This window comes from Mauremys reevesii, linkage group 12 (assembly GCF_016161935.1).
Source record: "Mauremys reevesii isolate NIE-2019 linkage group 12, ASM1616193v1, whole genome shotgun sequence".
In the NCBI taxonomy this organism is placed as follows: domain Eukaryota; kingdom Metazoa; phylum Chordata; order Testudines; family Geoemydidae; genus Mauremys; species Mauremys reevesii.
The window spans coordinates 46548967-46572603 of record NC_052634.1 but is presented as its reverse complement, the minus strand read 5'-3'; the positions used below and the strand labels follow the sequence as shown (position 1 = coordinate 46572603).

General features: G+C 56.8%; 4 non-coding genes and 2 pseudogenes across 4 annotated transcripts; 2 read left to right on the top strand and 4 right to left on the bottom strand.

Moving 5' to 3' along the window:
• Positions 1–3580: 3580 nt before the first annotated feature.
• Positions 3581–3760, top strand: LOC120376301 (annotated as a pseudogene).
• A 104-nt stretch (positions 3761–3864) lies between these two features.
• Positions 3865–4010, top strand: LOC120376308 (annotated as a pseudogene).
• A 7795-nt stretch (positions 4011–11805) lies between these two features.
• Positions 11806–11991, bottom strand: LOC120376417. Its single transcript, XR_005587297.1, has one exon. It is a non-coding gene; the product is annotated as a U2 spliceosomal RNA (small nuclear RNA).
• Positions 11992–12509: 518 nt separating this feature from the next.
• Positions 12510–12694, bottom strand: LOC120376402. The gene has a single exon (XR_005587283.1). It is a non-coding gene; the product is annotated as a U2 spliceosomal RNA (small nuclear RNA).
• A 7962-nt stretch (positions 12695–20656) lies between these two features.
• LOC120376524 lies at positions 20657–20850 on the bottom strand. Its single transcript, XR_005587385.1, has one exon. It is a non-coding gene; the product is annotated as a U2 spliceosomal RNA (small nuclear RNA).
• A 2332-nt stretch (positions 20851–23182) lies between these two features.
• On the bottom strand, positions 23183–23368 carry LOC120376449. Its single transcript, XR_005587326.1, has one exon. It is a non-coding gene; the product is annotated as a U2 spliceosomal RNA (small nuclear RNA).
• Positions 23369–23637: the final 269 nt, after the last annotated feature.

Below are 23637 nucleotides of genomic sequence, written 5' to 3'. Positions count from 1 at the left end.
TTGTTCTAAATTTACTTTTAAATTTAATATGTGGCTGTATTAAGATTATGGGAAAAGAGGTACCAAGTGGTAACAGGGTGAACAATTAGCAGGAAGATTAATTTTAAATAATTTTTTTTTGTAAAGGCACCTCTGTTTCCAAATGTGCCTTAACCACAGGATACAGGTTGTGTGTCAATGCTAATGAGGTATAATCAGAATCACGTTATAAAAAGGGGGTGCCCAGAGCAGGAAAATTGAGCTCCCTGTGGGAAATTCCAGCAGGAACCATCCCTCTACTGACGATCAATCCATGAGAGACACCTCAGACCCTAATACTATTGAACAGGATGTGAGTAGAACTAGAGTTGTAACTTTTGCACAGGTCTTCATAGAATGTCTATATGCCTTGGGTCGTCATAACCTTAACTGTAACTTCAATAAAACTTGTAAAACCGACTAGACCTTGTACCTGTGAATGTCTGTGTGGTCACTACCCTTGGTCTTTGTGTGTTCCTAGAGACTGTACATTTGAAGCAAGTAGCAGAGGCGACTTTCACTCTGTTAAGCTTGAAACTGTCGCCACCAGAGCCGACACCGCGGCGGTGTAATATCACGTTACAAACTGCACTTTAAATAAAAGGCTGCACAATACACAACACACCAGGCCACCCTCACTTCTGCGCTGCTGCTGCTGGCGGTGGCATGGCCTTCAGAGCTGGGCGCTCGGCCAGCAGCCACTGCTATCAGGCCACCCTGCCAGTGCTGAATTTGTGCCATGGCTGAGCTCTGGCACCTCTTTCAATACAAATTAAGCAATAGAGGGAGGCACCGGGGCCTGGACGTGATGGTGGGGAGCCTGTGAGGGCCAGGGGGGATGGGGGGCACCAAAATACAAGTTCACCCAGGGTGCCATTTTCTCTAAGGCCAGCCCTGGAGCTGGGTATGGGGGAGGGGCATATCCCCTAAGGCCGTGGTTCTCAAGCAGGGGTCCCTGGACCTCTTAGGGGCTGCGAGCTGGTTTCAGGGGCTCCTCCAAGCAGGGCCAGTGTTAGACTCGCTTGGGCCCAGGGCAGAAAGCCCAAACCTCCCTGCCTGGGGCCATGAGCCCTGCCACCAGGGGCTGAAGCCAAAGCTGGAGCAATTAGCTCTGTGGGGGGCCCTGTCACATGGGGCCCCAGGCAATACCCCTGTTTGCTACCCCCTCACACCAGCCCTGGCTTTTCTGTGCAGAAAACCAGGCATATGCAGGGCAGTGGGGGTTTTATAACATGTTGAGGGGCCTCAGAAAGAAAACAGTTGAGAACCCCTGACTAAGCCTCATTGGTGGGTGCCCCTCTACATCTCACAGCAGTGAGGCTCCAGCCCTGGGATTCTGCTCCCTTTACCTAGCCCCACCTAGGTGTGTTCTTTGCTCTTCCACAAATCAGAGCATTTCCACCTTCTAACCTTATGGGTCTGTTCCTAGAATGGAAGCCACATATTAACCAGATCCCAACAGGTTTGCTACACCCTGGCTTCCTCCCATTCTCCACCCTGTGAATTTCCTGCCCCGCACCAACCTCCAAACCAGACTGCCCAAGCCTCCCACCTCCTGTGTATCTGCTGTCACTCTCCCTCCAGCAGGAACCCACCAATAACCCCCAATAATCCCTACCTGAACAGGATCCTCTGCAGCCATTTCCCTTCCCTGTCCCATGGGAGGATGGGATGAACTGGCGCGAGACATGAGCATCATTCTGCAGCCTGGCAGGATGAGAAGGGCAGTTGTGGATGTTTCAGAACTGGCTTTAGTTCATTTCACATCACAATTCCCCCAGGCCCTTTCCCTGCAGACAGACATCCTAGACTCTGCCATGCTGGGAAATGCTTGATCTCTTTATTACAGTGCAGACCTGACCCCTCCTGCCAGGGGTAAATCCACAGACGTTTTTCAGCCTCTGCAGTAATAAAGTCTCTGAACAAAATGCTAGAAAGGAGCAGAACCAAAGGGGCTGGGAAGGCTCCATAGGGGACACTGGTTCCTCCTTCCCCACCGGTGCCCCAGCCCTGCCCTGTGGCTGGCAGAGAACAGCCACCCCATCTCCACCCCAGAGGGAGCTGTGTCTCAGGGCTCCCCCAAACAGCACCCAGGAACCCCCATCCCTTTTGGGGAATGACTCAGGGCAACAATTTCCCACCCAAACAAGGACGAATTGCTGCAGATGAAATGGGGGGAGGGAGGAAGCCGCCCCCCCCCCAAATATGAGGAAAATTTAAATTGACATTTGAGACTTATGGAGAAAATTGGGGAAAATAAGAGACTAGAGAGTCAATAATTTTAGGAAAAACGAGGGATTCTCCTTGGGTTTGACGGTCCTGTGTGGTGAGGGGAGAGAAAAGGGGGAGAACTAGAGAGACTTGTTACCAGTACTGGGGAGGGAAGTGGCACAGACAGCAGAAGGAGGCAGGTATCTCCCCCCCCCCCCGACTCACACACACTCTCCCCCTGGACTTTCCCAGCTGCACAGAGACCGTTCAACCCCCACCTGCCCCACTGCCCTTCCCCCGCCTGCAGCTCCGGCTTCTCCCCGCCCGCCCCCGCCAGCCACACAACAGGGAACCCCCGGGCCCCAGGCTCTGGCCCCACCTGGAGCCCAGCGGGGCCGGGGGCAGATCCTGCTGCAGCTGAGAACAGCGGCTCCGCTCCGGCCCGGGCGGCTCCAGCGCTGCTGGCAGCACGTGGCCACCAGGGAGCAGCTGCTGAGCCCGGGCTCCTGCGTCACAATGTGCCAGAGCCCCGCCCCCAGGAGCTGCCCCGCCCCCAGGAGCTGCCCCCCCCAGTCTGTGCCAGAGCCCCGCCCCCAGGAGCTGCCCAATGTCCCATCTCTGGGCTTTGTTCTCCTGCCTCCTTGTTCCCAGCACCCACCGCTCCCAGCTGCTCCCTTCCTGTGTCTGCAAACACCCCCCCGCCCCCGGGGCGGCTGCAGCGCTCGCTGGGGCTGTCTCCAGTGGCTGAAGTTGCCGCCATCTCTGCTTCACCTGGGGGGGGGGGGGCGGAGAGACAAAGCGAGGAGATGGTCCCAGGGTGTGAAAGCAAAATTAGGGGGCAGGGAAAGAAGGACTGTTTGGAAAGGTGGGTTTTTTGCGAGGGGAGGGGAGGTCATTCCTGTATTGGACCAACTGCCGGTGGGGGGAGAGCGAGAGAGAGAAGCGACACGCAAGCTGCGCTCTTTCCCCAGCAGCAGGTGGGCCACGCCGTGTCTCTGCTGGCCTGGCTTCCCGGGACGGGACCCGGCTACCACTACAGGGCAGGCAAGAGCGGTGGCCCAGGCGGGCAGGGGGAGGGGCCTGAGCGGAGGGGCGGAGCCGCGTGGGCGGGTATGCAGATCTGTGTGCGAGCAGAGCATTGTGGGAGCGGACGCAGGCTGCCAGGCAGGGCCCGACTTTGGCACCGGGAGCTCGGCGTGGGGAAGGGAGGGGCTCTGGGGGACGCGTCGGGGCAGCTGTCGGCAGTGGGGGCCGGTGTGGGCGAGGCCGGCGGTGGGGGCGCGGCGGTCCGCCCCGTGTGTTATAAGTGCGGGGCGAGCGAGGGCAGGCGGCGGCCGGGCAGCAGGAACTCATACTTACCTGGCAGGGGAGATACCATGATCACGAAGGTGGTTTTCTTAGGGTGAGGATCATCCATTGTACTGCAGGTGTGCTGACCCCTGTGATTTCCCCACACAATTCTGTGTGTTTGTATTGGTTATTTGTAATTTTGCCTGTATTGTTTGTAGTGATGAAAAGGGAGAAATTTCTCCAGGGATTAATAAGATTAGACCCTATGAATGTCTATCTTGGATTCATAGAGATTGTGTATTTTTTTCTCTTCTTTCTTTTATTCTTTTAATAAACTCTTTTAAGTTCAGGACTTGGTTAAGTTCCTTACCATGATCACGAAGGTGGTTTTCTCAGGGTGGGGATCATCCATTGCACTGCAGGTGTGCTGACCCCTGCGATTTCCCCACACAATTCTGTGTGTTTGTATTGATTATTCGTAATTTTGCCTGTATTGTTTGTACTGAGGAAAAGAGAGAAATTTCTCTAGGGATTAATAAGATTAGACCCTATGAATGTCTATTTTGGATTCATAGAGATTGTGTATTTTTTTTCTCTTCTTTCTTTTAATAAACTCTTTTAAGTTCAGGACTTGGTTAAGTTCCTTACCTGTGGATTCAGGGGAAGGAAGCTAGGCGCCACTCTGTGGAGACAAAGGTTGTCTCCAAGCAGAGAAAGCAGGAGAGGGAGAGGGGAAGTGGGCTGCTTCCCTGTGTGTAGAGATTCAAGGGGTTTGAATCTGGGTTTCCCAGGGGAAGCTTGGGGGACAGGCAGTGTGTCAGACACTTTAACCTGACTGGTGGCAGCGAGAAGGAATCCTACCCTAAGGGTTAGGGTGGGGGGGAGAATACCTGCGGGTCCCCATCTTTGAACCCACAAGCTCAAAGTTGCCCAAAAGTAGCTATTGTGTCATACAGGAAGCCTGTGATATGCAGGGGGTCAAATAAGATGCTCTAGTGGTCTCTTCTGGCCATAAAATCGACTAATTTCTGAAAAACTGAGTGTAGCATTGGGAGCAGCGTCTGATGTTTTCCTGTCTAGCCGGCTTGCTGCCTAGAACGAACACTCCTTGAGTGGGGTGATCCACAGGGAGTAGCTCAAACCTCCAAAGTGCCTGGCCAGGGGCAGGACATTGGCACAGCAAGGGAGGGGTGTGGCAGTGACATCACAAAGGCTTTTTGCAGGACCTCAGACTATTGGTCAAAGGTGGTGGGGAGGTGGTGACCTCACAGAGAGATGCTGACATCAGCCAGGCAGGACAGGGGTGAGGGGCCAGGGAAACCTCAGAGACCCCTGTGGCTTTGCTTCAGCAAGTCTCCTTCTCCAGGTCTCTCTTTGAGGACTGAGAGAGTATTCGGGTTCAGGCACATGAGCGCCAGGAGGAACCTCTTTTGAGTTTTCTCCTTCCCTTTTAGTGATTTTACTAGAAAACAGAAGTCCCTGTTTAGAAGGTAAGAGCCTCCTCGAGGGAAGGGGTGTCCTGGGGGTGTCACAGTTCAGATGCCAGTGGCCCCCCTACACTGTCAGGAAGTTCCCACCACCCTGCTCTGTGTTCGCAGGGCAGGAGAGAACAGCATCCATGGCGGTGATTTACTCCTGGCTGCCGGAGCAGAGCAGCACGCTCAGCTTTCAGAACTTCCCAGAGCAATGAAAGGGGAGGGGCCTGTGGCTCTGTAACAGGAATGCAGGGCAGGCAAGTTCACAGCAGGCATTGTGGGATACTGGAGAAGGCGAGTTGTGGTGGTATAATGAACAGCAGAATTTAGTCTGTTACTTTCAGTTTGCTGCAAAAAGCTCTAGACCTCTCATCGAAGTCATTTTATTTTGTCAGCAAAACAGGGCAGTTTTGTCGCCAGACGTGGCATTGCAGTGTGTGCACCAGCCACAAGCTGCCAACCGAGAGAGCGTTGTGTGTTTTTCACACACCTGAGCAATATAATTCTGCTGAAACAACTTTGTAGTGCAGACCTGGCCAAAGATTCACTCACACACAACTTGTAAGGGAAATGTCACCTGCTCCTCTGCTTTGGAGAATCCAAAGACAAGCAAAGCTTGTCAGGCCCTGGTAGCAATGGCAGAGAGTCAGGTGTGGGCAGACAGTGTGTTTTAGTCTCTTACAGGTACCATGGCTTAGCTGGCTAAAGCACCTGTTTCATAAATAGTAGATCCTGGGTTCAACTCCCAGTGGTGCCTGGTTGTTGGGGCACCTGCTATTGGCTACTGTCAGAAGACAAGATTCAGAGCTAGATGGGCCTTTGGTCTAGCCCAGTGTGGTTTTCCTTATGGTTTAAATAACACTCACAGGCACTGATAATAGAGTTACTGAGCATTTGGGAGTTAAGAGCTGATAGGTCAGTGGTCCAGTCCCCACACAGATGACCCCCTCCCTCTGGGACAGGGGCAGGTCTGAGCTCTCACCCAAATGCTCATTGTGGCTGCCAGAATCTGTGGGCAGCTCATTTAGTTTACGCCAAAGGTTGAGTCCTGCTTTGTGCACCGTGTGTGAGAATGAAAATCCTAAACCGCCCTTTGAAATAACGAATGCAGCAGGACGTGTTATTGTCCCTGCCCCCAAGCAGACAGACCAATGGAGAAATGCCATCGAGTCCAAGGTAATACTTCCCTGCCATTTTACCTTTTTTGCTTGCTAAACTCCTTCTTATCTGCCCAGCCCAGGCTGTCCTCTGCCTCAGCTGCTGCTCCCGGCCTGCTCTAGAGTCAAACATGCGGGGCCCCCAGGGGAACAGAGGCTGGGACAGGGCAGCAGCCTGGGCTGGGCTGGGAAGATGCTGGGAGTTCTCGTTCCCTGAGAACTGGCCTGGCTCCCTTCTCAACAGCAAACAAATCAATACCACGTCCCCTCCCCAGAAAAACCAGCCTGGAGCCAAGGGCAGCAGGGGACGATTCCCTCCAGTTCCCACCGAGGCAGGAGAGAACCCAGGGTGTTTCTAGCAGAGCTTATGGAACTGACATGGGGAAACCAGCCTTTAATAACAGGCAGTTCCAGTTGAAGCTCAGTATTTTTAACAATTTCTACAACATTAAATAACCCTTCAATCCTAGTGTCACCATCCATAAAATTGCTTCAGCCTTATATGTTCCCAAGTGCACAACTAAACATCTCTTCAAATCCAAGGGAGTGGAGATCAGTCAGTGTTCAGAGTCATCCCACATAAAAGAACCATGTTGTGGTACATACTGGCTCCATCATGTGGCTATCGCCTTTCCCTCCTCTCTGTTAAAAGTTTTGGTATTTTGCACAGAAACTTTCTTCCCTCAGGAGAGACCTGGGATCCAGGGCTACCAGCCAGACAAATACCTTTAAGAGGAGGCGTAACCTTTCAAAAAATGATCTCCCTTCTTCAATTCAGTGACAGCCTGAAATGCTACTTATCCCAGCAGAGCTGGAGGATTGAAAGCAGCTACATCAAACCCCTGTGTAGCTCGCAGGAATGAACACAAATGCTCCCTTGTATCTGAAGTGATGTTTAGTTTTACCCTTTGTTAACTAGAAGACTAAAGGGAAAGGCAGTGGTGGTGTCACATATAAAGAGTGATACACGAAACAATCGTCATAGTTATGCCTATAGTGACTGCAAAATCTTTCTATATTCTCCTTATTATCATCAGTGTATTATTTTCTCTGGCATCTAGACATTAACTAGACCTTGACCAAGAAATTTGGATCTTGATAAAATAATCCATTATCCCTCGTTAAGATAATGGACTTGACACCCACTCGGGTGTCTCCATGCAGGTTCAAGTACTAACAACAGTGGCTGCCTTTTAGCCATAGTTTTTAATCAGGGCAATAAATTGATACAAATTCCTGTTAAATAATTTCTCAGCCAGAGTCCTTCACCCACATTCCTTAGGGCACTGGGCCACATGTGGACGTTTCATTTCCCGTCTCAATTTCACACAGAGACACAATTTCATTTGCAGAGATCCATGAACAGCAAAACCTCCCTGTGTCTCTCGTCTGAGCCAGGGCATTTGATTCCAGTGAACCCTTCTCTCCTGCAATGGCAATGGTCAGAGAGAGGGGACGTGGCCACCTGCATCCCTACCAGGGAGATATTGGCTCGGCTCTTTCTTTCTGCTGCTGTTGTTAGTCCATGAAACATCAGGGATGGAATGCAAGGCTGAGTTCATGCACCAGCCCCCTGAAACATTTCAGTGCCCCAGAGAGATCCTGACCCCTGGTATTGGAATGATAGGGTGGAGATTCGAATAGGAAAGGGACTGTCTGAATTGTCAGTGGGGAATGAACAACAACCTATAGCAATGTTGTTAGCCACAAACACACTAATCATGCTACAGCTGGAAGGGAAATGGGCAAGAACTCTTGCTGTTCAGCCATGGACACACTTACACTAATGTACAAGCGTGAGTGTGCTGGGGGAGCTGATCTGAGCAATTTGAAGTGACAATTTTGTGAGAACAGAATCATGGTGTAGTGCAGCAGCTGTACAACAAGTAGTTGTGGCTGAGTGGAGTAGACAGTTGCTTCAGTGAGGGAGGGTTTTCCATTCCTGTGATAGCTGCATTGGCAGAACAATCTTTCCTTTCATTTAGCACTATCTAACCACGGCTTAGGTCAGTTTAATTATACTGGTTCTGGGGTTTTCACACCCTGAAAGACGTACTTGTTAGAGGTTTATCCCATCACCCTCCCATTCCCTGGTCCTTCTCACGTGACCAGAGAGCAGCAATACACGAAGCTCAAAGGTGCAAACAATTCAATGTTTATTGGGGTAAACTTCCAGCAATCAATGATTCCAATTTCCTTCCTCAGTATCCCCCTTCCCAGCTCTGACACCACAGAGGCTTGCCTATGTCCCTGTTCCCATTCCCTCTTCCTATTCCCTCCCTTAGCAAAACATAATTCTAATTCTCCTACCCCCTTTCTCATTCTCATTCCCATTCCCCCCCTTACTTCCTGACTGACTGCAGACTATATAGTAAAACTTGAGTTCTGCTTAGCTATACCCTAACCACTCATTTTACTGAAATGTAACTAACCAATCCTAACATACTGTAACATGATTATCTAACCATTTATACCCTACCACCTTAATTGGTTTACACCCAACAATTTAATTGTACAGCAGATAGAAACAATCACAGAACCAGACAGAGATTATACAGACAAGCAATAGGAAAGTGGGGACTACAGTGATAGAACAACAAAGAAATGAGGATTTCACACCCCAGCTATTGACCAGTGAGTTGTTCCTAGACAGGATGCTATCCTGGTAGAGGTTGTGGGTGCTGGTTGCTTAACTTTCTGGCGAGTGGCGGCGCCTGGGGCTCCCGACAGGAGTCTCCCGACTGGCCGGGCGGCAGTTGCCCAGGCACTTCACGAGGCTCTCCGGGCCGCTCAGGAAGCGGCAGCCAGGGCAGGGGGCAGGGATCCCCGGCCAGAGGGCGGCAGGAACGTGCGGCAGAGCCCCTCGGGCAGCAGCTGGGGCGTGGGGCAGGTATCCCTTGGCTGCTCCGGCCAGAGCATATAGCGGGGCTCCCCAGGCTGTGCAGGTGGCTGGGGCGTGGGGCAGGGATCCCCCGGCGGCTCAGCCGTTAGCGGCTGGAGCACGTAGCCGGTCACCCCAGGCTGCCAGGGCGGCGGCGGTAACCGGGACGAGGGGCGGCAGTCCCCCAGCGGCTCGGCCAGCGGCCACTGGGGCGCGGAACAGGAGTCCCTGGGCAGCCCAAGCAGCGGCGGCAGCTGGGGCTCGGTGCCGGGACAGGGGTGCCCCGGTGGCACGAGCAGCGGCAGCATACCGCGGGGCTCCTCGGGCCGCCCAGGCGGCGGTATCCGGGGCGTGGGGACAGGATCCCCGGCTCGGGCAGCGGCCGCCGGGCGTGGGGCAGGAGTCTCCGGGCAGCGGCGGCGGACCCACGCCGCGGGGCTCCTCGGGCCGCCCAGGCGGCGGTATCCGGGGCGTGGGGCCGGGATCGCCCAGCGGCTCAGGCACCGGCCGCTGGGGCGCGGGCAGGAATCCCCAGGCAGCTCGAGCTGCAGCGGCGGGAGCGCGCCGGGGACCCCGGGAGCGGCAACGGGCGCGGGCCGGAGTCCCCGGCGCTCAGGCAGCAACAGCTGGAGCACGCCGCAGGGCTCCTGGACTGCCCGGGCGGCGGCATCCGGGCCGCGGGCTGGGGTCCCCGGCGGCTCGGGCAGCGGCCGCCGGGCGTTGGCGAGATCCCGGGCAGCGGCGGAGGCGCGCCGAGGGTTCCCGGGATTGGCGGTCGGGCCGCGGGGCAGGAGGCCCCGACGGCCCAGCGGCGCGGCGAGGCGCGCGGGCCCCGGGAGCGGCAAGCGGGCCGCGTGCGGGAGTCCTCGGCGGCTCAGGCAGCGGCAGCTGGGGCGCGAGGCTGGGGTCCCCGGGCGGCTCGGGCAGTGGCCGCCGGGCGTGGGGCTGGGATCCCGGGCGGCTCGGGCAGCGGCCGCCAGGGCGCCGAGCAGGAGTCCCCGATCAGCGGCAGCGGAGGCACGCCGAGGGGCTCCCATGGCCGATCAGGCGGCGACCGCCGGGTCCCGGGGCTGAGATCCCCGGGCAGCGGCGGCAGAGGCACGCCGAGGGGCTCCCCGGGCCGATCAGGTGGCGGTAGCCGGGGCGTGGGGCTGAGATCCCGGGGCAGCGGCAGCGGAGGTACGCCATGGGGCTCCCCGGGCTGATCAGGCAGCCACCGGGCAGGACAGGAGTCCCCAGCAGATCGGGATCAGCGATCGGGCGCGGCAGCCGGGCGGGCTGGGATCCCCGGGCAGCAGCAGCTGGGACGCGGGGCTTGGGGCAGGGACTCTTCCGCGTCTCAGGCAGTGGCCGGAGCCCGCGGTGGGGCTACTCAGGCAGCCCCTGCAGCAGCAGCGCAGTGCAGGTAGCTCCTGATAGCGGGGCTGTGGGGGGGTCCCCGCCAGGGCCGGGGCTGGGGTGCAGTGGGGCACTTACCCATGGGGAGTAGTGGTTGGTTAATGGGCGTCTCCTCCGGCAGTTGAGGCGGGCGGGAACGGGCTCCAGCTGGTGCTAGCGATGGTGAGGCTGTAGGTTCCTCCTGCGGTGGGGGGTGGCGCTCGGCAGTCAGGTCAGCTCCTTGCAGCTGCTGGTCATCGGGTAAGGCTCCTTGCAGCTGCTGGTCATCAGGGAGAGGTTTCTCGGGCTGTGGGTGTTGCTGAGTATCCAGGAGTTTGTCTGGCGGCAGGCGGATAGCAGGGCGGTCCACTGGTAACTGGGGAGCATGACGCCTGCTCCCCCGTGTGGGGGGGTCTTGCTCTGTCTGTCTTGGGATACGGGAGCGGATTGCTGTAGCACCTCGGTCTCCAGACTTCCTGGCTCGGCATGTCCCTGGGACCCTAGGGGCTACTATAGTCGGGAGCCTGTGCAGGGCAGCAGAGTGCTCCTGGACAGGGGGTGGCTCCCTGGGCTGTGGTGCAGGAGCCCCAGGGTCTGTCTTATGGGACATTATTAGGTCCCCTCAGTATGTATCTCATAATAAAACAGATTAAACTGATAAGAACAGATTTAAATTTTATTAGAGAATATTTAAAATAAACGATACAAAGTGTTTGATGCGTCAGTTATTGTGTCATTGGGGGTTACATACAGATTGTGGGGGGATGTTGACGTTTTGGTGTTAGGCAGCACATACATATACATAGTCTGTCATGTCCCCAATGCGGGGTATACGGTGGGTCAGTTCAAGGTACAGCAAGTAAGCGGTGAGGGTACATCACTCATACAAACAGGTTACAGATAGTCATGGGCACGAAAAAGCAGGCTGAGTAATGGGGTTGGGACAACCCTCACATGGTGGAGTATGGTTTGGTGGGTTCATGGCTTAGGGGATAGAGTCCAACGGGGGGTCCACAGGTTCCATCCCCCCTGTGGGTGCACAGAGTCACGCCTGCTCACTCCTGGTACTGGCGGTGGCCGGTGACGTGCTCCGTGTAAATGTCTCTGGACCAGCGGATAGTGTCCGAGACCATTAAGCGTCTCATGAGCTGCGCTTAGCTCAAAGAGCCGAGAAGCAATGCTCGGGCTTTGCGGCACGCGCACACCCCCTGCCCCCACCGCTTTCTACCTCGCCGGGGCGAGCACTCAGCCACGCACATGGCAAAGTTAAGGTCTGTCGCACTCGACCTGAGCTCAACTACACTTGATCTTAGCTCCAAGGAGCCGAGAAGCACAGAGCTTTACAGAGCACAAAGAATTTTGATCTGTTTTTTTTAAACCAGTATGTTCTCCCTGGGGGAGGTGCACCATGCCCAGAAGTACTGCAATACCAGGCTGATGCGTGGAGCGGATGGAGCAAGCTCCTATTCCAACTCCCTGTTCCAAAAATCAATTTAATATACAGTCCTCAAATAAAGGACATATCAGATATTCAACTGATAAGAACAGATTTAAAGTTTATTAGAGAATATTTGAAAATGAACGATACAAAGTGTTTGAAGCATCAGTTATCGTGTCATTGGTGGTAACATACAGGTTGTGGGGGGATATTAGCATTTTGGTATTGGACAGCATAGATTTAAATGTTTATTAGAAAATGTTTAAGAATAGATGATACAGAGAGTTTGTAACATCAGTTATTGGTCATCAGGGGTGACATACAGAGTATAGGGGGATGCTAGTACTTTGGTATTGGACAGCACATAACTTATACAGTGTGCAATGTCCCCAATGTGGGGTATACTGTGGGCGAGTTCAAGATACAGTCAGCAAGCAGTGAGGGTACATCACGCATACAACAGTTAAAGACAGTCACAGGTATAAATAAGCAAGCCAAGTAATGGGGATAGAATGACCCTCACATGGCAAAGTTAAGGTCTGTCGCACTCGACCTGCGCTCAACTACACTTGATCTTAGCTCCAAGGAGCCGAGAAGCACAGAGCTTTACAGAGCACAAAGAATTTTGATCTGTTTTTCTTAAACCAGTATGTTCTCCCTGGGGGAGGTGCACCGTGCCCAGAAGTACTGCAATACCAGGCTGATGCGTGGAGCGGATGGAGCAAGCTCCTATTCCAACTCCGTGTTCCAAAAATCAATTTAATATACAGTCCTCAAATAAAGGACATATCAGATATTAAACTGATAAGAACAGATTTAAATTTTATTAGAGAATATTTAAAATAAACCATACAAAGTGCTTGATGCGTCAGTTATTGTGTCATTGGGGGTTACATACAGATTGTGGGGGGATGTTAACGTTTTGGTGTTAGGCAGCACATACATATACATAGTCTGTCATGTCCCCAATGCGGGGTATACGGTGGGTCAGTTCAAGGTACAGGCAAGTAAGCGGTGAGGCTACATCACTCATACAAACAGGTTACAGATAGTCATGGGCACGAATAAGCAGGCTGAGTAATGGGGTTGGGACGACCCTCACATGGTGGAGTACAGTTTGGTGGGTTCGGGGCTTAGGGGATAGAGTCCGACGGGGGGGTCCATGGCTCTCGTCCCCCCATCGTGTACACAGAGTCACGCCCGCTCACTCCTGGTATTGGCGGTGGCCGGTGATGTGCTCTGTGTAAATGTCTCTGGACCAGCGAATAGTGTCCGAGACCATTAAGCGTCTCATGAGCTGCGCGTAGCGACGGCCCACCCCACAGGTCCGAAGCACACGTTCATTGTAAGGGTCCCAGGCGCCCAGGGCCCCCACAATCAGGGCCTCGGTGCAGACCTCGTAGCCCTTTGACTGCAAGGTGTCCGCCAAGGGGGCGTATTTCTCAAGCTTGCGGGATCGGGCCTCGCGGAAGGCCAGGGTCCTGTTTTCGAACGGGATCGTCACGTCGACGAGGATGATCTTTTTCCGATCCTCGTCCGTGACGACGATGTCCGGGCGCAGCGTGCTGTCGGTGCCGGGAATGGCGCGGTTGACGGTGATCTTTCCCAGGTGCGGGGCGGTGGCCTTCACCAGGCGGTCCTGGACGGCGTTGTGGCGCAGCTGCCAGGCTCTGGCGTGGGGCTTGCAGCTGCATAGGACGTGTGGCAAGGTCTCCATGGCGTAGCCACACTTCCGGCAGCGTTTGTCCCGGTTCCCGTGGCGGACAGCTCCGTTGAGAGGGACGCAGTTCAGCCGGGCGCGGTGTATGAACCGCCAGTCGGCGAATCGGGTGAAGCTGCCTGCGGGGAGGAAGTGGTTGCTGGAATCCCACTTGCTGGTCACCTCGAAGGCCTTGCCCTGGTCAGATTTTTTCTTCAGGGTGTCCACGTAGAGCGCGTGGACGGCGGCCTTCAGGGTCTTCTCCAGCATGCCTCTGGCTCCAGGGCTGACGATGGTGTTGTCTTCCGTCCCGATCCGCGGTACCAGGACTCCTGGCTCTCGCCGATCTTTGCTCCATACCCAGCGGCAGCCCAGTCGCTTTCCCAGTCGGCGGGTGGCGTTGCGGGCGCGGGACCACAGCGAGGCGACGTCGCCCCTGAATCGGCCGAATTCTCCATCCAGGGAGCCGTTCAGGAAGGCGGCCACATCTTGGTCGGAGGGGGATCCGGCGACACGCTTCGCGGTGGCGGCGCGCAGGGCGGTCGTCGCGATGTTCTTGACCGTGGCGTCCGGGCACGTCAGGAGGCGAAAGGCGTGCGTGATGACAGCGATGTCGCAGAGGTCTCCCATGCGGGGGACGTTGGCGCCCCCGTGCCGGTGGGCGATGTATACGAGCTCGTTGCTGGCTCTCTGGGGTAGGGACAGCCACTTCTTCACCAGCTGCCGGATGTTGTTGTCCGCCTTGTTGAGGGGCACCTTTGCCACGGCGGATCCTCTCAGGACAAAGGCGATGCGGGGGATCAGGAAGGTGTTGAGGGCGTTGATTTTCTGCCATGGCGCCAGCAGGGATGCGTCAATCTTGGCGGCGTCCTGCAGGATCTCCCGGATTGTGTCCTCGGGGGTCTGCTGGACGCGGAAGCCCGTCGGTGTGCCGAGGTGCTGGTAAGCCTGGCCCTCCGCCAGGGGGATGACGGGCTCACCCTGGACGAGGAACTCTGTCGTCAGCACCGAGTGCCTCTTGCTCCCGTCGATGTGGAGGGACGTGCATTTCTTGGCATTGAAATGGAGACCCGTCCAGTCCGCGGCTCTCCCGATGGTGTCGAGCATGCTCTGTAGCCTCTCGGGGTCGTCCGCGGTCAGGACCAGGTCGTCCGCGTAGGCCAAGATGCTCACCCTCTCTTCATGTAGGTCGAAGCCGTTGGCGCCGTCGGAGATCGCCTGCAGGAGCGGTTCCATGGTGAGGTTGAAAATGATGGGGCTGAGGGGGCAGCCCTGCTTCACGCCACTGCGGATAGGGATCTCGGCGGTCTCCCCTTCCACCGAGCGGATGGTGGTGCTGCAGCCCTCATAGAGTTCCCGGATCAGGCGAAGGAAGGTCTCCGGCATCCCGAACTCCCGTAGCGTGCTGAAGATGTGGTGATGGGGGATGGACCCGAAGGCGTTGGCCAGGTCGAGCCACGCTATCGCGCACTGTTTCTGCGCCCTCCTGGTCGTCTGGAGGACGGTCTGGAGCAGGAAGTTGTGTTCATAGCACCCCTCTGACGGCATGAAGCCCTTCTGGGCCGGGCTGATGGCTCCTCCGGTCGTCGCCCACTCTGTGATTCTGGCTGCCAGGCAGCTGGCGTACAGCTTGTACATCGTGGAGCAGAGGGAGATGGGTCTCCAGTTGCTGGGGTCATCTCTCTCACCCTTCTTGTGTATAAGGACTGTCATGGCTTTCTTCCAGGAGGTGGGCGACCGGCCGAAGCGCCGACACAGGTTGAAGATGCCGGAGAGCACTAGGCAGTCGGGGTCTCGCTTCTTGAGTAGGCCGTAGGGGATGCCATCTTTTCCAGGCGCGGTGTTTTTGGTTCTGGAGAGCCGCGCCGACACCTCTTTGGGTGTGAAGTCAGCCTCTAGCCCGTCTGCGTTGGTGACGCGGGGCAGCGGACGGAGACACTCCGGGCGCTGCGCGTCGTTCCTGGGCGTGCCGCCGAATACTCCGAGGAAGTAGCGGTAGAGGCGCTCGGGTGGGATCGTGCAGTATGCCGGGGGACCATCAAGGACCTCTCTTACGGCCTTGAGGCGGTTCGATCTGTACAGCTTCTGGATCCTGGAAGCTGCTGCCGGGTCGTAGCGGTGGCTGGCATTCCTTCTTCCGGCTCTTCTGGTGGAGGTGGCGCGATTCGGGGCGGGTCGTTTGAAAGTAGGCCGGGTGCAGGGGCGGCTCTACAGCCCAGCGGGGCAAGCACCCGCCTGGGGCGGCCCTTTCCCAGGGGGGCGGCAGGCTGCGCCGGTGGACCTGCCGCAGTCATGCCTGCGGGAGGTCCACAGGAGCCTGACGACCGGACCTCCCGCAGGCATGACTGCGGACGGTTCGCTGGTCCCGCGGCTCGGCTGAACCTCCCGCAGGCATGACTGCAGCAGCTCAACCGGAGCCGCCGGACCAGCGAACCGTCCGCAGCTGCGGGAGGTCCAGCTGAGCCGCGCGACCAGCGGACCCTCCGCAATCATGCCCGCGGCAGGTCCGCTGCTCCCGCGGCTCGGGGGCGCCTCCCGGGCATGATTGCTTGGGGCGGCCAAATTTGTAGAGCCGCCCCTGGCCGGGTGGTCTCTTGGTTAGGCGTCCTCTTGGGGGCGGTCTCTGCCGACAGCTCCTGGGTGAGCCTGTTAACGAGCAGATCGAATTCCTCGAAGGAGGCTGCTGCCTGGAGCTTCTCGATCCAGGTGGTCTGCCAGGGCGTGGCTGGTTTAGTCGTCGACCGCCGATCCTCGTGTTCCTCGGCCTGCGTGGGTATTGTGTCCGCAGTTTGGTTGGTAGGCGACCTAGTTTGTGGCTCGGGGGACTTCTCGGTTGGCCCCTGAGGCGTAGACATCAGTGGGGTAGTAGCATTGCTGGTTGATGGTGTGACTTGGTTCAGATCAGTGGGTGTAGGGGCGGTGCCCGGGCTTCCGTGTGTGGCTGTCGTCCGAGGGGTTGTTGTGGGGGCATGCGGCCGTCTGGTGGTCGGGGTTGGCCTGGCGTCTCTTGGGGCCGTGCCGGTCTGTCTGGCGATGGGGGTCTGGTGCTGTGGTGTGGTCGTAGCGGCGGGGCCTCCAGTGGTAGCAGTGTGTGGGGCGGTCTGAGGTGTGGTCCCCGCTCCTCCGGTGGGTGAGGTTCGCAGGGCAGGCTGGGGGGTTGTGTTGGTGACCCTCGTGGCTGGTGCTCGCAGGGTGTGTCGGGAGCCGGCATTGATGCCTCCAGCGGCAGGGTCTCGGGCGGCCATGCGTGGCGGAGCGCTGACCCTTCTCGGGGCAGAGTCACCTTGGTTGGAAGGGGCACTGAGACGCCTTAGCTCAGAGAGCTTCCGGGCGACTTGGGTGGGAGTGAAGGGATTCCAGTTGGTCGGGGCTCGGTCAGTATTTCTTGCTACAGTAGCCGTCGTTTTGGCGGCAGTGCCCTGGACCACCAGCTCGGGGGCTGGAGTGGGTTTCCGGGCGGCGGTCGACAGGGTCCCTCTGGCTCTTTGCGGCCCGGGAGCAGTGGGCTGGGGCACAGGGTGGCGGGGGACCGAGGCCGGGGTTGCTGTTGTGCGGGCCTTCTTGCAGCTGGTCTGGTGTGCCTTGCACTTCTTTTGGGACTCGCAAGGCAGGCTGCAGAGGGTGCAGCTGAAGGCGGTGGACAGGCCGTGGCATCTCTTCAGGTGTCTGGTGAGCCCTCTGAGTTCAGTAAAGCGGCGAGGCGGCATGCAGATGGGGCAGTTGAGCGCGTCTGTAGTGAGGGGGTATTGGAGGTAGACAGTGTGTAGGGTGGGGCGGCCATTTTGTGGAGCGTTAGGGCCCTCTTGGTCGTCCTCCATCACACGGCTGGTGGGGGGGGGGGCATCCTCCATCAGTGGCTGTGTCCGGGGAGTGTTTGGGGTTTCCCCCAGTGTCTGGAGTTCCTGGGAGGTGTGGGTGTCCTGCAGGGGGTTGCCCCTCGGCGGCAGGGGTTGCTGGGGTACAGGAGGCATGTCTGGCCACCGCAGGAAGACAGGGGAGTCATCTCATGGCGGCTGGGGCTCCTGGGGTGCAGGAGGCATGTCCGGCCATCGCAGGAAAACAGGGGAGTCGTCTCGCGGCGGCTGGGGCTCCTGGGGTGCAGGGGGTGTGTCCGGCCATCGCAGGAAAACAGGGGGGTCATCTCGCGGCAGCTGGGGCTCCTGGGTTGCGGGGGGTGTGGTTGATGGGCGCAGGAGGGCAGGAGAGGCCTCTCGTGGCAGTTGCAGCGATCGGCGGTCGGCGGTCCGGTCTCGCGAGGTCTGGAGCGGCGCGTTCGCGGGGGGGGCAGACTCCCGGTTGCTGCAAAATATCAAGGGGCTCCCCAGGTGCCGCGAGTGGCGGCACCTGGGGCTCCCGACAGGAGTCTCCTGACGGGCCGGGCGGCAGTTGCCCAGGCACGTCGCGAGGCTCCCCGGGCCGCTCGGGAAGTGGCAGCCAGGGCAGGGGGCAGGGATCCCCCGGCCAGAGCAGCGGTGGCAGGAACGTGCGGCAGAGCCCCTCCGACAGCGGTAGCCGGGGCGTGGGGCAGGGATCCCCTGGCAGCTCCGGCCAGAGCACGTAGCGGGGCTCCCCAGACCGCACAGGCGGCTGGGGCCTGGGGCAGGGATCCCCCAGCAGCTCAGCCGTTAGTGGCTGGAGCACGTGGCCGGGCACCTCAGGCTGCCGGAGCGAAGCCGACAGCCGGGACGCGGGGCAGGAGTCCCCTAGAGCCCCGGGCAGCGGCAGCCGGGGCGTGGAGCTGGGATCCCCCAGCGGCTCGGGCAGTGGCTGCCGGGGCAGGGGACAGGAGTCTCCCGGCAGCCCAAGCGGCGGCGGAAGCCGGGGCGCGGGGCTGGGATCCCCGGGCGGGTCAGGCAGCGGCCGCCGAGGTATGGGGCTGGGATCCCCGGGCGGCTCAGGCAGCGGCCGCCGGGGTACGGGGCGGGGATCCCTGGGCCGCGGCGGCGGCGGCACGCCCAGGGGCTCCCCGGGCCCAACAGGCGGCGGCAGCTGGGGCGCGGGGCCGGGATCTCCCGGCAGCTCAGGCAGTGGCCGCCGGGGCAGGGCACAGGAGTCCCGGGCAGTCCACGCAGCGGTGGCATGCGGGACGTGGGGCTGGGAACCCCGGCGGCTCGGGCAGCGGCCGCCGGGCGTGGGGCGGGATCCCCAGGCGGCTCGGTAGCGGCCGCCGGGCGTGGGCTGGGATCCCGGGCGGCTCGGTAGCGGCCGCCTGGGCGTGGGGCTGGCATCCTCGGGCGGCTCGGCAGCGGCCGGCGGAGATCCCCGGGCAGCCGCGCGGAGGCACGCTGAGGGGCTGCCCGGGCGATCAGGCGGCGGCAGCCGGGCGTGGGCTGGGATCCCGGGGCAGCGGCAGCGGAGGCACGCCGAGGGGCTCCCCGGGCCGATCGGGCAGCCGCCGGGGCGCGGGGCAGGAGTCCCCCAGGGGATCGGAAGCAGCGATCTGGCCGCGCGGCAGCCGGGGCGTGGGGCTGGGATCCCCGGGCAGCAGCAGCTGGGACACGTGGCGGGGCTTGCGGCAGGGACTCTTCCGCGTCTCTGGCAGTGGCCGGAGCACGCGGTGCGGCTCCTCAGGCAGCCCCTGCAGCAGCAGCGCAGTGCAGGCAGCTCCTGGGAGGGGGGCTGTGGGGGGGTCCCCCAGCAGGGGCCGGGGCTGGGGTGCAGTGGGGCACTTACCCATGAGGAGTAGCGGTTGGTCCGTGGGCGTCTCCTCCGGCAGTTGAGGCGGGCGGGAATGGGCTCCAGCTGGTGTTAGAGATGGTGAGGCTGTAGGTTCCTCCAGATGGCGCTCGGCAGTGGGGTGGGCTCCTTGAAGCTGCCGGTCGTCAGGGATGCTTCCTTTCAGCTGCTGGTCCTCAGGAACAGGCTTCTCAGGCTGTGGTTGCTGATGAGCAGATGGGAGTTTATCTGGCGGCAAGCAGATAGCGGTGTTGTCCACTGGTGGCTGGGGAGCATGGCGCCTGCTCCGCCGCGTGGCGGGGTCTCGCTTCAGCGGTTTTGGGATACGGGAGCTCCTTCCGACAGCACCTCGGTCCTCGGACTTCCTGGCTCGGAATGTTCCTGGAATCCTAGGGGCTACTATAGCTGGGAGCCTGTGCAGGGCAGCAGAATGCTTCTGAACAGGGCTTGGTTCCCCGGGCTGTAGTGCAGGAGCCACAGGGTTTGTCCCTTGAGACATAGTCAGGTCCCCTCAGTATGAAATCTCATATTAAAAGAGATTAAACTGATAAGAACAGATACAAATTTTAGATAATGTTTCTTCAAGATTCCCAAGACACAGACCAGGTTTTCATCTCGAGACCCTACGCTTGATCTTAGCTCAAAGAGCCGAGAAGCGATGCTCAGGCTTTGCGGCACGCGCACACCCCCTGCCCCCACCGCTTTCTACCTCGCCGGGGCGAGCACTCAGCCACGCAACGAACACCGTAGCGAGGTAACTCTAAGTGAGGCTCACTTCCCTAAAATGACTCCAGTGGAAGAATTCAAAGCAAGAACCCTTGACACACAATTCTGTTAAAAAAAAAAGAAAGAAAGAAAAAAAAGAGACAGTTCCCTGTACGCTCCTCCTTTCCACAAAAACCCACCCACTGACCTGCTGCCCCGAGCTCATACCCCCACACACTTTTTTTTCCCTTTAATTATTTTCCTTGAGTCACGCTAGGAATGTGACTCAAAGGGCCACAACCTTCCTCCTCTTCTGCTCCTATGAACTAGCCCTCGTCTGGGCAAAACATTTACAGAGACTGTTTCCTAGGTTAAGAGGGTGGCATTTTCCCAATGGGAAAAGGGATGGAAATTTTCTCTTCTGTGGGAAGACGAGGGAAAGAACGAGCCAAACCATGCCATTAATTCTGGAAGGTATACTAAAGAGAGCAGTTTAAGAACCTACACAGAATAGACTAAGAAAGCAGCTGTTTAACTGACCTACAAACAACGACAAAGTAAAATCTGCAAGAGCAGCCTTTCATCTCAGAGGCTTAATCATAAGATGTAACTAATAACTGATGAAAGAGTCACAGATGACTCGAAACCATACTCTTAGTACAAACCAAATGGTAACACAGACAACACGACTTTTCTTCGCTGCTCTTCAACCACGATATTCTCCCCATAGGGAGGCCCACCGTTCCTGGAGGTTCAGTGCCGCAATAACGGGGCGCTGTGTGCAGTGGATGGAGGAAGCTGCTATTCCGTCTCCCTATTCCAAAAAATCAGTGTAATAGCTAGTCCTGAGATAGAGGAAGTATCAGTTATTAAAGTGATAAGAACAGATTTAAAACTGTGATTCCAGCGAATGTTAAAATGATCTAAACTACAGGTTAATAAAAGTATTTCTAGTCCTCTGCACAGAACGCTTAAATTATCCCCAAATCGCAAGTTTGGGTTTAAAAAGTCATAAACGGCACATCATCCAGTATCTGACACTTGGTGAAATCTCAGTCTAGAACGTACAACCATTTTGGGGGTGGTGCCCTGCTTCTCAACAGTCTGCCCTGAGGTTGCCACTCACAGTCACGAGCTACTCCAGACGGCTCAAGCCCCTCCCTCTCATGGATCAGTAACTGGTTAGCAGATAGGAAAGAAAGGGTAGGAATCAAGAGTCAGTTTTTACAACTGAAAGGGGTAAATAGCAGGCTTCCAAAGTATGAGACGAGACTACAGACATTAGGGCTTGTCAGCTTAGACAAGAGATGACTAAGATCCCTATAGGATACAGCACCGGTTCTCAACCAGGCGTCTGCCAAAGGAAACCTGGGCTCGACCCACCTCCGCGGGCCACCAAGCCTGCCTGCCTGGTTTGCAGCAGGGGAGGGGCACAACAAAAAATTGCAGCATCACTGCAGAACACAAGAGAGAGCTGTCCCCCTGCCATCATCGGTAAGGGTTGCCTCCCAGCCACAAACAGGCAGCAGCTAGTCAAGGAAACACACACCACCGCTCTGTTCAAGGCGCAAAAGTCCGACCCCCATTCTGCTTTCTTCCCACGACATGAGATAACAATCTCACAAAACTGGGGCGGAAACGCATAATGGTTACTCTCTAGGAAAAGCTGTGCTTGTGCTTGTGCTTTTACTTTTGCTTTTGCTTTTCGGGAGCGGGGAAGCAGAGGGAGACAAAAGATTTATACCATCTGAAGAGAAACCAGAGCAACCTGCAGAGGCACTGCCAGGGGAAAGGCGCCTTCCGCTCAAGTCGGAGTAACTACACCGACAGCCCCACTAAACCTCTCCCTTTTAGAGGAAATTTAATTGAACCGATTTAAATGCCAAATTGGCTCATGGGAACCGGGGACATTGGGAGCAAAACCAGCCCCTTGAGCAGCGACTCGCTTCGCTGCACGCAATGCACCGTGGGTATGGAAATGAGAGTTCCCCGCCGGCCTCCAGCGCTCAAAGGAGTCTTTTCTCAGGGCTGCGTTCCCCAGCTGGGCGGAGATTGGGATGCGGGGGAGGGGGAAAGCTGCTCTCCTGAGACAGTCCCGCTGACGCCCAGGCGCATGGCGGAGGGAGCCGGGCGGGAAGCCAGAGGGCAATCGGGCCCCCGCTGGGTTAGCAGGCTTAAAACCCAGGAGCAGACGCACACACCTTGCAAAGGAGCAGGAGCCGGGATCGCGAGAAAGTGTCAACGTAGGGGGGAGGGGTAGCTCGGGGGCTTGAGCATTAGCCTGCTAAACCCAGGGTTGCAAGCTCAACCCCGGAGGGGGGCCCTTTAGTGGGGGATCGGTCCTGCAGTGAGCAGCAGGTTGAACCTCCTGGCAGCCTCTGACTTTACTAAGATGATGGGGTTTTTTTTCATTTGTTTGTTTGTTTGTTTTTAAAAGTGTAGGCCACAGAGTTTAGGCGTAGAAGTTTCTGGTGGTCAGGGAATAACGTACAGATTGTTGAGGGGGTGCAAAATTCAGTTTAAGATCAGGTGGCGTAAGGAATACATCATCTGCCATAGCCCCGATTGGGAGTAAAAGGTTAACGGGTCAACGTACAGACACTGAGATAGGAGGGTAGGTTGTTCATATGACGGCTATGTTCAGGTGTGGAGTATAACGAGTGGATACGATGATGGGGCTGGGTTGACCCTCATTTGGTGAGATTTAACATTCAGTGAGTTTACGGTTCGAGTTCATACGGTCCAACGGAAAACGTCTCTCGGTCATTGAGATTGTATCTGCCAGCCGGGGTGCGACCCCGTCATTGTACCTGCTGCTTGGTCTGCCTCTGCTACAAAGTAGCTCACCTGAGATCCTTGGGGTTCGGTGAGCTGCAGCTAACCTGACCTGATGCACGGGAGCAGCTTTAAACAGCGCCGTCTCTGCCTGTGCGTGCAAACAAAACAACCAACCAACCAACCATCTCCCCAACAGCCCGGAAAGCCTTCATCCCTCATACTAACGGTTGAAAAGACTCGCCGCAGAAAAAAAGGATCCCAGCTCCTTAAACAATCCTCTAGCAAGACAAAGAACCTCACATATCTATCGACAGCCTCACAAAACATTAGACCCCAAGAAAACATAACAATATTTTATTGTAAAGAAGACAAGGGTTTCCAATCTGTTTTCAACAACTCGAACAAATCTGCTCTAAAGGGGCATCATTACAGTAAAATTCTTTCTGCTTTTCTAACCAGAAGATTCTCCCCAGAAGGAGAAGCACCACCGGTCCTGGAGGCACTGCAATACCAGGTCAATGCATGGGGTGGACAGAGCAAGCTCCTATTCCAGCCCCCTGTTTCAAAAATCAGTTTAATATACAGTCCTCAAATAAAGGACATATCAGATATTCAACTGATAAGAACAGATTTAAAGTTTATTAGAGAATATTTGAAAATGAACGATACAAAGTGTTTGAAGAGTCAGTTATCGTGTCATTGGTAGTAACATACAGGTTGTAGGGGGATATTAGCATTTTGGTATTGGACAGCATAGATTTAAATGTTTATTAGAAAATGTTTAAGAATAGATAATACAGAGAGTTTGTAACATCAGTTACTGGTCATCAGGGGTGACATACAGAGTATGGGGGGATGCTAGTACTTTGGTATTAGACAGCACATAACTTATACAGTGTGCAATGTCCCCAATGTGGGGTATACTGTGGGTG